The sequence below is a fragment of the Eurosta solidaginis genome, chromosome 1, assembly GCF_040869045.1.
Source record: "Eurosta solidaginis isolate ZX-2024a chromosome 1, ASM4086904v1, whole genome shotgun sequence".
In the NCBI taxonomy this organism is placed as follows: Eukaryota; Metazoa; Arthropoda; class Insecta; order Diptera; family Tephritidae; genus Eurosta; species Eurosta solidaginis.
In genome coordinates, this window is record NC_090319.1 from 50175771 (window position 1) to 50193400 (window position 17630).

At 37.2% G+C, this 17630-nt stretch overlaps 1 protein-coding gene across 2 annotated transcripts in view; it reads right to left on the bottom strand.

The window, feature by feature from the left end:
- The window catches only part of LOC137253077 (uncharacterized), a 225783-nt gene that overhangs the window by 74248 nt on the left and 133905 nt on the right, over positions 1–17630 (bottom strand). The window contains exon 1 of one of the 2 annotated variants that reach the window (XM_067789421.1): positions 9215–9246. The exons of the other annotated variant lie outside the window; for it this stretch is intronic. The gene's annotated coding sequence lies outside the window, so the exon portion shown is untranslated. Of the gene's footprint in view, positions 1–9214; positions 9247–17630 lie in introns of those variants that run through there. 2 annotated transcript variants of the gene reach the window in all.

Here is a 17630-nt window from a genome sequence, read left to right on the forward strand (position 1 = left end):
ATACCACCCTCTGGGACAGGCAATAAGGGATGCAGAAGAATGAGAAGAAATTGAGAGAATAGAATGTGACAAAGATGGAGATAGATGAAGCGAAAAAGACGGAGGGAGGAGGGAATAAAAGGATTAGGAAAAAGTGAAGAGGGGGGAAGGCAGAGTCAGACGGAAAAAGCTTATTAAAATTTATGTAGATGGGCCAAATTTAGGGCAGCACATTTTTTTTAAATGGGCGTGGCACCGCCCACTTGTGATAAAATCAATTTTACAAATATTATTATTCATAAATCAAGAATTGTTAAACCTATCGTAACAAAATTCGTCAGAGAGGTTGCCTTTACTATAAGGAATGCTTTGAAGAAAAATTAACGAAATCGGTTACGGACCACGCCCACTTTTATATAAAAGTTTTTTAAAAGGGTCATGGACGAATAAAATAAGCTATATCTTTGCAAAAAAGAACTTTATATTAATGATATTTCATTTCCCAAGTGGATTTATAACAATAAATAGGAAAAACTTCAAATTTTAAAAAATGGGCGTGGCACCGCCCCTTTTATGACTAAGCAATTTTCTATGTTTCGGGAGCCATAACTCGAAGAAAAATTTGTTCAAAATAGAACCATATATATATGTATTTTTGCGCAGACTTGTAACACTATTAAGTACACAAAACAAACAACAATAGCATTTCATGTGTACAGCTGGGTATATAATGTTCGGTTTGACCCGAACTTAGGCTTCCTTAATTGCTTGACAGTATTATCGTCATAATTAATTCGTAAGAATGCCCAAGCCAAAAAGAAAATACGTTAATAAAGTTCGCAGTACTTTATAGTAAATTATAAAAAATATCATCAAAAGATTATAGCATATTACACATTTTTAATAAACTTATTGGCGCTAATCGTTTAGCCGATTTTATGAGTCTCATGGCCAAATCCGTCAATAAACTCAATTTCGTGATAACTGACGTCAATAAACCTTTCTTTCTTGTAAGTCTAACCCTGATTAAGAAAATTGAGAAGGGAAAAGCCTTTGAAACTCCAATGCCAACGGACTGAACCAAATTTAATTTGATTTGTGGATAGGAAATGAGGACAACCTTAGAAGGTTGCTTACATGGAAGAGTTAAAGAAACTCACGGACAAGGTAAAGCTAGCAAAAGTTATAGACTAAGAAGGATGCTGGCTTGAAATTAGGAAGATGTTTAGGATCTTCAAAGAAAGTATTATAGAGCGAATCGAATAATATGGAAAACCTAGCTGAACGGCAAGGTTGAAAAAAATCTTATCTCGGTGTGAAATAGTCCAGCCAATAAAAATGAAGGAGAAGAGGGCCAGGAAGTAGTCAAGAGTGCCACGAGGCTTATTGACACACATTTGCTATTAAAAAATACTACGAAAGAGACGATATATCGTCCGTACTTTCTGATAATGGAGTGGGTAGTGATAAAGTTGATGACTGATACCAATTTCCAATATGAAGTGAAGAATTGCTCAAAGCTTAAAACTCCGAGTTTAGATGGAATGTTTACTGTGCTGATATGAATATCAAGACGAGCGAACGCAGAATGGAAGAAGATATGAAGAAATTAGCCACTTAAGAATTTAGCCGTAAGAAGAAAAGGGGATGAAAAGGCCCTCAGATAAATGCACATAGAGGCGTACGACTATTCTGCCAGTGACTTCCCAGTGACTTTCGCTCTTAAAGACAAGTACGCTAAACTCGCAGTTGAGGAAAGCAACATCACCAGGGAGACGAGCGTTATTAAAGCTCAACTTCGATCTGAATACTGTTAAACTCTTATTTATCCAGAATCAACATGCGACATACCCAATGCATATCCCACTTGTAAATTATCCCGACATGACACCAACCATCTTTTCAACTGCAATATGGTACCAACGCCTCTAAAAAGGTTATTAGGTTAGAAGATAAGGACAATTAGTGAGTGGTCGCCCTATTGGATGGGGCAAAACACTGATACAACAACAACTAACTTCCTAAACGTGATGCTATATCCGTATTTGCCGATCCAAGGTCTTTATGTGGGCTCAACAAAGCGCATATAAGAGCAAAGATGAACCCAACTTTATATACTCCCATCAAAAAGGGTATGAGCCAAACTCATCACTGTAGTAGTCTGAGATGAACAGCATAATAAATTTTACTCGCATTGATAGTGAAAACAAAACATTATTCCCTTTTCACCTTCGTTAATGATATTAGTTTCCATGGAAATAAATATAAAAATATATTATTATATATTCTCATATCCAATTAAATGTGTATAACAATTTTATTGAATTTAATTTAAAGCGGATTATAGCTAAAGCCATGTCAAAAGCTCATAAGCGCTTGAGCATTTACACTGAAAGAAAAATACTGGTAAAATCAACCGAAATACGGGTCAATTCAACCGAAATTTCTGTCAATTTTTATCCATCGCAACAAGATGTTGAATCAACTGCGCACAAATCGTTGATTCGTAATTGACCGTTTTAGTAGTCAAATGAACAAAAAAAGTTGTTGCGACAGCTTCATACGAAAGTAGGTACCTATGTTGCGGCATTTGCAAGGCAGATGAGTTTTCACTGAGATCTTTTCATGGCAGAAATACACTCGGAGTGCTTGCCGAACTGTGCCGAGGGGCGACCCCGCTTAGGAAAATTTTCTTCTAATTGAAAACCCTTATTTATAAAATTTTTATGTTGCTTTGCCCGGGGTGTGAACCCAGGGTCTTCGGTGTGGTAGGCGGCGCATGCTACCATCACACCACGGCGGTCGTTATATACATACGTAAATATGTGCATACATATAGTACAAAGCATACATAAGTACAAGTAGAGAGCGCAGTGAGCGTAAAATTTTCTTTGAAATTTGCTCATGTATTGACTGTTGATCGCTGTTGAAATGACCAGTGAGATCAGTTGTGTTAACAAAAAAAAATCAGTTAGATTGATTAGGAATCTTTCAACTTTACAGAATTTTGTTAACTTAATAGCGACAATTTCTCCCCTGTTGAAATGATTAAACTAATTTGATCGCTTGACAAAGAACTCGGTCGAATTAACCATAACTCGATCAATTTCACCGAATCTCCGTTAAGTCAAGAACAACAGAACCGATTTGTTGATTTTACTGGCACCACATCTTTCAGTGTATGTATTATCGATCTCATTGGCATAAAATCATTGTAATTTAGCATATTTACAATCATAACACCAAGGAAGTTTCAACGGAATTGGGTTAGATTGGTATTGAATGTTGTTATACTCTGCTGTACTAGTTGCGTTAGGTTACGTTAACTATTATACTCAGTTGAGCAGAGCTCACAGAGTGTATTAAGTTTGATTGGATAACGGTTGGTTGTACATATATAAAGGAATCGAGATAGATATAGACTTCCATATATCAAAATAATGATTGAGCCATGTCCGTCCGTCCGTCCGCCCGTTAACACGATAACTTGAGTAAATTTTGAGGTATCTTGATGAAATTTGGTATGTAGGTTCTTGAACACTCATCTCAGATCGCTATTTAAAATGAACGATATCGGACTATAACCACGCCCACTTTTTCGATATCGAAAATTTCGAAAAACCGAAAAAGTGCGATAATTCATTACAAAAGACAGCTAAAGCGACAAAACTTGGTAGATGAGTTGAACTTATGACGCAGAATAGAAAATTATTAAAATTTTGGACAATGGGCGTGGCACCGCCCACTTTTAAAAGAAGGTAATTTAAAAGTTTTGCAAGCTGTAATTTGGCAGTCGTTGAAGATATCATGATGAAATTTGGCAGGAACGTTACTCCTATTACTATATGTCTGCCTAATAAAAATTAGCAAAATCGGAGAAGGACCACGCCCACTTTTAAAAAAAAAATTTTTTTAAAGTAAAATTTTAACAAAAAATTTAATATCTTTACAGTATATAAGTAAATTATGTCAACATTCAACTCCAGTAATGATATGGTGCAACAAAATACAAAAATAAAAGAAAATTTCAAAATAGGCGTGGCTCCGCCCTTTTTCATTTAATTTGTCTAGGATACTTTTAACGCCATAAGTCGAACAAAAATTAACCAATCCTTTTGAAATTTGGTAGGGGCATAGATTTTATGACGTTAACTGTTTTCTGTGAAAACGGGCGAAATCGGTTGATGCCACGCCCAGTTTTTATACACAGTCGTCCGTCTGTCCTTCCGCATGGCCGTTAACACGATAACTTGAGCAAAAATCGACATATCTTTAATGAACTTAGTTCACGTGCTTACTTGAACTCACTTTATCTTGGTATGAAAAATGAACGAAATCCGACTATGACCACGCCCACTTTTTCGATATCGAAAATTACGAAAAATGAAAAAATGCCATAATTCTATACCAAATACGAAAAAAGGGATGAATTTGGTAATTGGATTGTTTTATTGACGCTTAATATAACTTTAGAAAAAACTTTATAAAATGGTTGTGACACCTACCATATTAAGTAGAAGAAAATGAAAAAAGGTTTGCAGGGCGAAATAAAAAACCCTTAAAATCTTGGCAGGTATTACATATATAAATAAATTAGCGGTATCCAACAGATGATGTTCTGGGTCACCCTGGTCCACATTTTGGTCGATATCTGGAAAACGCCTTCACACCACTCCCTTTTAAAACTCTCATTAACACCTTATATTTAATACCCATATCGTACAAACATATTCTAAAGTCACCCCTGGTCCACCTTTATGGTGATATCTCGAAAAGGCGAACACCTATAGAACGAAGGCCCACTCCCTTTTAAAAATACTCATTAACACCTTTCATTTGATACCCATATCGTACAAACAAAGTCTAGAGTCACCACTGGTCCACCTTTATTGCGATACCTCGAAAAGGCGTCCACCTATAGAACTAAGGCCCACTCCCTTTTAAAATACTCATTAACTCCTTTCGTTTGATATCCATATTGCACAAACGAATTCTAGAGTCACCCCTGGCCCACCTTTATGGCGATATCTCGAAACGGCGTCCACCTATGGAACTAAGGATTACTCCCTTTTAAAATACTTATTAACTCCTTTCTTTTGATACCCATATTGTACAAACAAATTCTAGGGTCACCCTGGTCCACCTTTATGGCGATATCTCGAAAATGCGACCACCACTCCCTTTTAAAACCCTCATTAATACCTTTAGTTTGATACCCATATCGTTCAAACACATTCTGGAGTCACCCCTGGTCCACCTTTATGGCGATATTTCGAAATGGCGTCCACCTACAGAACTAAGGATTACTCCCTTTTAAAATACTCATTAACACCTTTCTTTTGATACCCGTACTGTAGAAACAAATTCTAGAGTCACCCCTGCTCCACCTTTATGGCCATATCTCGAAACGGCGACCACCTATGGAACTAAGGATTACTCCCTTTTAAAATACTCTTTAACACCTTTCTTTTGATACCCATATCGTACAAACACATTCTAGAGTCACCCTGGCCCACCTTTATGGCGATATCTCGAAACGGCGTCCACCTATGGAACTAAGGATTACTCCCTTTTAAAATACTCATTAACACCTTTCTTTTGATACCCATATTGTACAAACAAATTCTAGGGTCACCCCTGGTCCACCTTTATGGCGATATCTCGAAACGGCGTCCACCTATGGAACTAAGGATTACTCCCTTTTAAAATACTCATTAACACCTTTCTTTTGATACCCATATCGTACAAACACATTCTAGAGTCACCCTGGCCCACCTTTATGGCGATATCTCGAAACGGCGTCCACCTATGGAACTAAGGATTACTCCCTTTTAAAATACTCATTAACACCTTTCTTTTGATACCCGTACTGTAGAAACAAATTCTAGGGTCACCCCTGCTCCACCTTTATGGCCATATCTCGAAACGGCGACCACCTATGGAACTAAGGATTACTCCCTTTTAAAATACTCTTTAACACCTTTCTTTTGATACCCGTACTGTAGAAACAAATTCTAGGGTCACCCCTGCTCCACCTTTATGGCCATATCTCGAAACGGCGACCACCTATGGAACTAAGGATTACTCCCTTTTAAAATACTCTTTAACACCTTTCTTTTGATACCCATATCGTACAAACACATTCTAGAGTCACCCTGGCCCACCTTTATGGCGATATCTCGAAACGGCGTCCACCTATGGAACTAAGGATTACTCCCTTTTAAAATACTCATCAACACCTTTCTTTTGATACCCATATTGTACAAACAAATTCTAGGGTCACCCCTGGTCCACCTTTATGGCGATATCTCGAAACGGCGTCCACCTATGGAACTAAGGATTACTCCCTTTTAAAATACTCATTAACACCTTTCTTTTGATACCCATATTGTACAAACAAATTCTAGGGTCACCCCTGCTCCACCTTTATGGCCATATCTCGAAACGGCGACCACCTATGGAACTAAGGATTACTCCCTTTTAAAATACTCTTTAACACCTTTCTTTTGATACCCATATCGTACAAACACATTCTAGAGTCACCCTGGCCCACCTTTATGGCGATATCTCGAAACGGCGTCCACCTATGGAACTAAGGATTACTCCCTTTTAAAATACTCATTAACACCTTTCTTTTGATACCCATATTGTACAAACAAATTCTAGGGTCACCCCTGGCCCACCTTTATGGCGATATCTCGAAACGGCGTCCACCTATGGAACTAAGGATTACTCCCTTTTAAAATACTCATTAACACCTTTCTTTTGATACCCATATTGTACAAACAAATTCTAGGGTCACCCCTGGCCCACCTTTATGGCGATATCTCGAAACGGCGACCACCTATGGAACTAAGGATTACTCCCTTTTAAAATACTCTTTAACACCTTTCTTTTGATACCCATATCGTACAAACACATTCTAGAGTCACCCTGGCCCACCTTTATGGCGATATCTCGAAACGGCGTCCACCTATGGAACTAAGGATTACTCCCTTTTAAAATACTCATTAACACCTTTCTTTTGATACCCATATTGTACAAACAAATTCTAGGGTCACCCCTGGTCCACCTTTATGGCGATATCTCGAAACGGCGTCCACCTATGGAACTAAGGATTACTCCCTTTTAAAATACTCATTAACACCTTTCTTTTGATACCCATATTGTACAAACAAATTCTAGGGTCACCCCTGGCCCACCTTTATGGCGATATCTCGAAACGGCGACCACCTATGGAACTAAGGATTACTCCCTTTTAAAATACTCTTTAACACCTTTCTTTTGATACCCATATCGTACAAACACATTCTAGAGTCACCCTGGCCCACCTTTATGGCGATATCTCGAAACGGCGTCCACCTATGGAACTAAGGATTACTCCCTTTTAAAATACTCATTAACACCTTTCTTTTGATACCCATATTGTACAAACAAATTCTAGGGTCACCCCTGGTCCACCTTTATGGCGATATCTCGAAACGGCGTCCACCTATGGAACTAAGGATTACTCCCTTTTAAAATACTCATTAACACCTTTCTTTTGATACCCATATCGTACAAACACATTCTAGAGTCACCCTGGCCCACCTTTATGGCGATATCTCGAAACGGCGTCCACCTATGGAACTAAGGATTACTCCCTTTTAAAATACTCATTAACACCTTTCTTTTGATACCCATATTGTACAAACAAATTCTAGGGTCACCCCTGCTCCACCTTTATGGCCATATCTCGAAACGGCGACCACCTATGGAACTAAGGATTACTCCCTTTTAAAATACTCTTTAACACCTTTCTTTTGATACCCATATCGTACAAACACATTCTAGAGTCACCCTGGCCCACCTTTATGGCGATATCTCGAAACGGCGACCACCTATGGAACTAAGGATTACTCCCTTTTAAAATACTCTTTAACACCTTTCTTTTGATACCCATATCGTACAAACACATTCTAGAGTCACCCTGGCCCACCTTTATGGCGATATCTCGAAACGGCGTCCACCTATGGAACTAAGGATTACTCCCTTTTAAAATACTCATTAACACCTTTCTTTTGATACCCATATTGTACAAACAAATTCTAGGGTCACCCCTGGTCCACCTTTATGGCGATATCTCGAAACGGCGTCCACCTATGGAACTAAGGATTACTCCCTTTTAAAATACTCATTAACACCTTTCTTTTGATACCCATATCGTACAAACACATTCTAGAGTCACCCTGGCCCACCTTTATGGCGATATCTCGAAACGGCGTCCACCTATGGAACTAAGGATTACTCCCTTTTAAAATACTCATTAACACCTTTCTTTTGATACCCATATTGTACAAACAAATTCTAGGGTCACCCCTGCTCCACCTTTATGGCCATATCTCGAAACGGCGACCACCTATGGAACTAAGGATTACTCCCTTTTAAAATACTCTTTAACACCTTTCTTTTGATACCTATATTGTACAAACAAATTCTAGGATCACCCCTGGTGCACCTTTATGGCGTTATCTCGAAACGGCGTGCACCTATGGAACTAAGGATTACTCCCTTTTAAAATACTCATTAGCACCTTTCGTTTGATACCCATATCGTACAAACACATTCTGGAGTCACCCCTGGTCCACCTTTATGGCGATATCTCGAAACGGCGTCCACCTATGGAACCAAGGATTATCCCTTTTAAAATACTCATTAACACCTTTCGTTTGATACCCATATCGTACAAACACATTCTAGAGTCACCCCTCGTCCACCTTTATGGCGATATTTCGAAACGGCATCCACCTATAGAACTAAGGCCCACTCTCTTTTAAAATACTCATTAACACCTTTCGTTTGATGCCCATATTGTACAAACAAATTCTAGGGTCACTCCTGGTCCACCTTTATGGCGATATCTCGAAACGGCGTCCACCTATGGAACTAAGGATTATTCCCTTTTAAAATACTCATTAACACCTTTCATTTGATACCCATATCGTACAAACGCATTCTAGAGTCAACCCTGATCCACCTTTATGGCTATATCCCTAAATGGCGTCCACCTATAGAACTATGGCCCACTCCCTCATAAAACTCTTTAATGCCTTTCATTTGATACACATGTCATACAAACACATTCCAGGGTTTCCCTCGGTTCATTTTCCTACATTGTTATTTTCCCTTATGTTGTCACCATAGCTCTCAACTGAGTATGTAATGTTCGGTTACACCCGAACTTAACCTTCCTTACTTGTTTTTGAATTAAGTATAATTTCACTTAACGAGCCGGCCGTTCGGTAGCGGGTTGGCAAGCCCTCTGCAAAAGTATATCTACCTTCCACATAAATTCCAAGGAGAGTTTCAAAGTAGCAAACCTGAAATGGTAAAAAGAACTCGGTCTCAGGAACGGTAAATTTAAGAATGTGAGCTGACTTTTTCATCTTGTTTTGGAAATTTCCGAAAGCTGTTCAAGGTAGTATGATAAAAGGGACCGGCACGCAGAAGAGTTGTTAGCTTATCCTAATGCTTACTCCAAATGTATTACATAGATGATAAGAAAAAGTAGTTCCTCAAGGAGCGATGTAAGGCTCAACATCAATGTATCGTTTACATCCCCAGTTCGGAACGCAGGCAACATGAACATAAGAGTTACGAAACCTCATCTAATGGAAGCTAATTGTTTTAAAGCGCCTCGAGGGACTTTTCCCAACTACGCGACCTTCACCCGTTCTACTTCTTTATTAGTTCTTCAACGTTGCAGGATAGTTCCAGGTTTATAAATGCAAGACGCGACAGCCTCCGAAGAGATAATAGGCCGAGCTTATCTTCCAATTTGCGTGGTGCGCCACACAAATTATTTTATGCCGATTCTGAACGGCATCTGCAAGGCAGATAAATTTTCACTGACAAGCTTTTCATTGCAGAAATAAACTCGGAGTGTTAGCCCAATCACTGCCGAGGGGCGACCCTGCTTAGAAAAACTTTCTTCTAATTGAGAATTTCAGGGTCACTGTGGAATTATTTTAGGTGTCGTTTCAGGACTACATCTGAAGCATTTCGACACTTGTTCGAAACCATTTTAGGATAGTTGCAGGATCACTTCGAGATTAGTTGAACTAATATTGGGGAAAACTTCAGAATCCTTTCGAGACTGTTTCCAAACAATTTTGATTCAGAGTTGGCATCATTTTGTGCTCACTTTAAGACTGGTTTTGGAATCACTTCGAGCCTTCGAAACCACTTTGTAGAATGTTGCACAGAATACTGAAGTGCTTTTGAAATTGTTCTTAATTGATCCCAAAAAAAGTCTTGAAGTAATTCCAAAAACAATACCGAAGTGAACCTGAAACGATGCAAAAACTGTCACAACAGAGATTATATTCTACTTATATTCACCCAACAAATTTCTGCTTTCAAAAAAAGATTTAGCATGTTTCATGTAGAATTTTTTTCGTGCTTCAAAGAAAAAAAATTATAAAAATCATTCTGATAAATGTTTCGGTAGTTTTTTGCACATTTTTCTAATTTCGCCATTGTTCATTTCGTGCCAGTTTCGATATTTTTAGTTTTTTCAAAATAAAGTTCATTTATTTCCCTACAAAATACGTCCGGGTGGCTTTGTGGCGCAACCTCAAGCTTTATGTTGTTTGTGAAATGTGAAGCTTCCGGGTCCTATTGTGATAAATTTTGAAAGCCCACAAATAAAACCTGTTTATTCTCCTACGAAAAATATACGGGTCCTCTTTTAGGGCAACGTCCATTGTTATGTTTTTTGAACTTTGAGGTGAAGGTAATAAATAAACAAGTAAGGGCAGGACTGTCTTCGGCTGTTCGGAAGACTTCATACCTTTCATGAATGGGGCTGAACAATAATCTTATCCCGTTCGTAATCTCCAAATAATCGGATGTATAAGATAAGAAATATATAGTGAACAGTAAACGATTTTTAAGATAAATATAAAATAAAAAATGGCAAAAAACCCCCTTATCTGAACGATCGGTTGTATGGGATATATATTATATATAGCTCTGATCAAAGTGATTTTTCAGAAAATCTTCTATGATATATTAAAATATATATGACCGAGTTTCACGTTTATAGTTTCTAAATTAAGGGAGAAATGGCCAAAAATGTTTCTATCTGAACGATCGGTTGTACGGGAGATATATTTTATAGTGGTACGATCCTACCGGATCCGACAAATGTCTAATATAATACAAAAATACATCCCTGTTCCAAATTTCATTTCATTTTAGTTGTTAGAAAGTGTTAGAAAAAAGTATCAAAATATTAATATGTATATTATTTCTGCATATTTATCATTAAAGAAATCCCCAGAAGATGACGTGCAAAAAGAACGTCGAAACGCGTCGGGAAAAAACAACAACAACTGCTTTTTAATTTTTGACCATATGTGCTCAACCCAGCAAACACAAATTTCATTGAGATATCTCAAAATTTGAGGGACTAGTTTGCGTTCAAACAGACAGACGGACGGACGGACGGACAGAAGGACATGGCTATATCAACTCAGTTCGTCGCCCTGATCAATTCGGTATACCTAATGGTGAGTCTATCTTCTATATTTTTCAACGTTACAAACACCGGATATACCATTTCAAGTTCATGAAAGGTATAATAAATAATCGCAACCCAGCTGACGTGAAATGCCACAACACACAGTTGGGTATATAATGTGCAGTTTCACCCGAAATTGAAATTTTCGTGCAGCGAATCGCTGTTATTGGGAACTTACCCAAAACTATAGCTTAAAGCGACGGTGCTAGTTCTACTTCCGTTATAGTTCTTTCCCTTCTCACTGCCTCAACTGATACTTTTAACATTATGATGTCCTACGAAATGGCAATCGACCCGCCTTTGCAGACCTTTTTAAGTGGTTTAGTAGCAAATGGTTTCGAAGAGGTCCCATCTTTTGATAAATTAACTTAAATGCATGTTGCTCCGACTCCAGCGCTATTGGTACAAGTGTGATTAACAACTAACCGGCTTTGCAAACGACTAGCACTAGTTTGTAGGTAGTCCTTGAACCGGTTAAGCGAAACTGTAGTTTTGGGTGACTGTCCCCCTTTTTCGCTGCAGGTTCCAAACGTGTTTCTCTTTATTGTCAAAGCGTGAATTCATCAAATTTTCAGTCCAAAAGCCAGTTCAATAGCATTGTTTTTTTTTAATTTCTATATTGACTTGATAAATCAACTGGTAGCTCAATTTGTGTCGATTAGGGGAGCCCGTAAACATCAAACAAAAAAGAAATTGTTCTGTCTCACTCCTTTAAATAAAAATATGAAGGTCAAACATATTACAAATAAACGTTCGTCTAGGTTGGAAACAGTTAAGTAGTGTCTCACAGGGATCATAACTAAGATACTTCTATGGAGACTCCAAAAATGAAAATAAATTTTTTGTTTCTAATACCCGACACCGATAATATCTACTTTAAGAGTTGAAACATGCGTATTGGAATTGGTTTAGGCGTGCCATATAGCGGCCCAAGTTAAGATTACCTTGTGAAGACTCTATCTATATATATAAAAATGAATGTTTGTATGTATGTCATCGATGCACTCAAAAACTACCGGACCGATTATTATGAAAATTAGTATATCTATGTATTTTTCCACAAGGTTTGTATAATGAGTACTTTGATACCGGGTGACTAGGGTCTCGAGATATAGGCCAAAACATGGACCCGGATAACTCCAGGTAGTGCTTGTACAATATGGGTATCAAATGGAAGCTGTTTATGAGTACTTTGACACTGGGTATTTTTCGTACCCCTGGGTAACTAGGGTCTCGAGATATAGGCCAAAACGTGGACCCGGACACCTCTAGAATGTGTGTATATTGGATATCAGATGAAAGCTGTTGCTGAGAGCTTTTAAGTAATTTTCATTGTGATATTCGATTTACCTGGCATAACTGATAAATATGCATGCGAAGCCGAAATAAAGACATAAATTAATAATACCCACATACTTATTTACATACGTCCTATTCGATTTGCCTGAAATTTGGTATATAGATTTGCCTATATTAGTATTTACGATGTTTTTTCCCGGGAAGTAGACCAGAGACGGACTGGGACTGGGATTAGGACTGGGACTGGAACAAAATACATACCACCCTCTGGAACTGGCAATAAGATATGAAGAAGAATGAGAAAAACTTGAGAGAAGAGAAAAGAGGGAAGGAGACTGAGAAAGAGATAGAATGATACGAAGATGGAGATAGATGAAGCGAAAAATACGGACGGAGGAGTGAATACAAAGATTAGAAAAAGTGTAGACGGGCGAGGGCAGAGTTAGACGGAAAAAGCTTATTAAAATGTATGCAGATATACCAAATTTAGGGCAGAACAACGTCTGCCGGGTCTACTAATATATGAATAACTGAGAGCTCTTAACAGTTTCCAATACGAACTAAAATTTACATGTTTTATCGTCTACTATAGTATTTTTTTTATATCGCCACTGCGCTAACAACAGTTATATGATTTTCAGTACTCGTTCAATAACTTCGCATTTATAGCAGTTTGAGCATCGGCAAATTTTCGATACTTCGTCGATAAGCTTTAGATGGATCGATTACTTTTTAATAACAGATCGATGACTTTTCGGAAACAAATCAATGAATTTTCGATAACACAGTGTATTAACAAAAACTTTTCGATAAATAATCGATATTTTTCCGATATTAAACCGATTACTCGACATATCCGTTTTCACCAACACAGGGTGACTCGATTATTGTGAATATGTTATATACAAGAAATCGAAAAAATCTATTGTGAATACACGAAAACTAGCCAAAGACCTAACTTTTGCTAACACTTTTTCTTAGAAATTAAATGAGACGCGAAGTTTCAGTTAGGATGAAGAAAATGAAAATTCCGATAACTTATAGATAACCGAAGATGGTTAAAATTGCTCTAAGAGGAAAAATTGTATTCATAATCAGCACTTTAAGATGTCAGAGTATTGTCAGACTGCCGAATGCACGAACAAAATTGATCACACAACGATTGATTAGTTGGGTTCGCTGAAAGCGCCATCGATAACCTTTGTTATCGATAGAAAATATATGACAAACCGATAGCTCGTCGATAAAAACTGAGTAATTCGTTAGTAGTATATGACCCGTCAATAACAAATCAATGACAACCCTGCAAAAATAGTGCGATTAATCCCTAAAGAGATTGGTCTCCGATTGATCTCTTTTGAATACATTTGGGCATAATTGATCCCCTTTAGTTTTTTCGGGTACAGTTGGGATTAGTCAGTTTTATAATATGTATCCCATTTCAAGAAATGGTAAAAAAACGGGAACGAAATGAGTAAAATGAAAAAGATAATACCTGAATAAAATACAAATTATAAAAACTGAATTTCTTAACTTGCTTATTTCAATATAAACCGGAAATGAAACTAAAACATTTTTTTTTAAATGGATTACATCGTTCAGTATCATTCTACTACCATTGGGGCTAGAAATGCGATTGGCCCCTATTTGTGATCTTATTGAACCGAATAGGGACTAGTCTTAAAATTTGCTCTTTATGAGTACAAAGGGGATTGGTCCTATCGATCCCCTTCGGGTATAATTTGGTACAATTAGTCTCTTCATAGGACATGCTCAAACAAAGCAGGACAGTTTAACTCATATAAAGAGATCAAAACTGGCATTGGTCGCATACTCATTTGGGACTCATCCCGGATTCATGCTAGACTGATCGCATTTTTTGCAGAGAAATCGTCCTTTCCGTTCCTTGACTGCCTGAGTTCACTTATTTCAAGTCTGCTACGCAAACTGTTCCCATGTTGTGGTACAGAATAGTGACTACCCTTTTCATTCTGAATTCCCCCATGAGCAAAAATGTTTACACATAAAAATTTAATTTTATAAGACCCACCCTAATGTACATATGAAGGTAATATGACAGGAATTTAATAAATTAATAAAATCGTGATTTTCTAGTAATTGGACAATAATGAAAATATTTACTACTTTTGTATGCAACAGTTAACAACGTCATTGCTCATGTCAGTGTTGTATACGAAAATATTAAAACAATTAGGGAGTTCAAGATTTTTTGCAAATGATCTAGCATCGTTGCATTGCAAACGTGCGTAGAATATTTTTTTTAAATACACTAACAAAATACAGGGCTATGCAAATGCTACGTTATAGCAAATACGCAACATCGAATATCGTAGTTTATTTTTTCAATATTGAATAGAAAATCAGTAATTGTCAGTACAAAATAAAATATATAAAAAAAAAATTGAAAATGAAAAAAGTAGCTTACGGCCATGGCGAAACAAAACCAGACAGGTGAAGTCATTATTACAAAATGGAGTCGCATTTGACAATGCTCGCTCTTTCTCATAAGTGTTGCTTCTTGACTTATCTGCAGCATTGACTTTTTCAGTATCATACAAAAGTACTACATTAATGCCTTTCTAAAAGTATTTTCTTTTGTGGGAGGGTTTATTTGATTTTCCTGATTGGAAATGGAAAAGTTTTAGTCAACGCAACTGAATAGCTTGATCTTCGGAGTATCGCATTTTTCACAACTAAGGAATATGGAAACAGACTTTTGACGTCAATGAGATGATTGGCGACCAATGGAACAATGTCATATATATAGCAGGCTTGTAATACGAAAGCTAGGGATCGACGGTACACGGTCGCGAGACCCAAAATATATCTATGTAAACGAAGCGTTAAGGGTTATAGGTTCATTGAGCAAAAAATAGTGGCTGGCGGGAAAAGCAGCATAGGTTTTACAGCAACGATGCATCAAAAAATAGGAATTATAGAAATTCAGTCATGGCAAAAAAGTAATATGTGGCCTATCAAAACTTTAGTTTAAACAGCTCTGGCTGATCCTGGAAACGTTTAGACAAGTATGAAAAAGCTGTATGATCAAACCCGACAGACATGGTTCCGACTTTCTTTATATATCCACCTGCCTTTTATCTGGATAACCCTATTCATCCTCTCATATTTCATCTCCACTCTGCATTTCATTCTTCCATAAATCTTCCCGTTTTTCCTCTTACTCTTCGTGCTCTTGTTCTTATACAAGTTAACCATCACTCTTCATCTTATCCTTACATTATTCTTACTCTTCTTGTAAACCCCTTTTTACTAATTTCCCTCAAACCGTTACCCCTATTCTTACCTTTACGCTCACTCTCCCTTTCCTTTTTGTATCTTTACTTTCCTCACTTCCCTCCAACTTCCACTACTTTTTCTTCCTATTGCCTCTGTTTTCTCATCAACTTTCTGTCGTGTTCCTGCATCCAATGTAAGAGACATATCGGGTTTGACTCTTTTCCGCACATTACAGTGCTAAAGTAGTAAAAAAGTAGCAAAAGAGTACCAAAAATTTTCCCTTCCTACTACTTTAAAATTCATGAGTGGATTATGAGGGCCGTCAAATTTGTATTATTGTACTACTGTACCTGCCCGGTTTTATTGCGTCATGCTCACGACGTCGCTTATATTTGCTATGGACACTTCCAACGTCAAAAACACAAAATTCTGAACGCCCTTAAAAGGATTTACATTAATTCAATTGCACATAAAATAATAAATAGTTTAAAACTATTTACATGACTGTTATTAATGATTTAATAAAATCAGTGAATACACAATACGCTTAAATTATACAAAGGACACAGCCGCAGGGTGTGTTTTTTCGAATGTTGACACGATGATAATAACTTTGGAAATATTTGTCAGTGTGATTGTCAGGCGTTTGCGTTGTGATGGCGGCAATCGCTTTTGTGTTATGCGCAATTATTAAAAAAATAATTTGTAGGAAACAAAAGTTCGTAGTCATATTGCCTACACGCCTGCGACATTGCAAGTTGACAACACGAGCCCAAACGTATTTATAGCTGATGTTTCAATAAAGCGAAATTCAATTTAAGCTAATATGAGAAAATTTAAAACTCAGTTGAAGAAAAGGCTCACCTGTGGGTTTTAACCTGAATATAATGATGACAAATTGAGGCAATAAACAAGCAAGGAGGTTTAAGTTCGGTTGTAACCGAATATTTTATACCCAGCTCTGAGCTGTTATCGTAGTCATTCCACACCAAGAATCATCGAAAGTGGGCATTGGTATTAACTAATTTTGTAGGAAGGAAATATGTGAAATCTACATATATCTTCTATAAATTTTATTAAATAAAGTCGTTAAATATCATTGTACGCCCATCACTTCACACAGAATGCTTCGATTTCAAAACGGTTTTTTGCATTTGAAAACTTAGCAACATGGGGAAGACATTTTCGATATAATTTGAAGGTATATATTATAGGGTCGTGTCAAATTGCCAAGATGTAGTAAAAATCATAAACTTTTTGTTTACACAGCTATAAATTCAAAACGGATGGATCGATTGGAATATTTCTTGAATTGTATGAATTAAGCGGGAGTTGCCCTTATTGCTTTTAAACTTATGAAAACATTTATTGGAAGCAATTTTTAATTTATAATTTCTTTAATAATTTGGGAAATATTGAAACAACGTGACATCAGGGCGGACAAGGCGACAGCTGTGTCGATTATACATTATTTCATACATTTAAAAGCAATAAGGGCAACCTCCGCTTAATTCACACAAACATACAACAT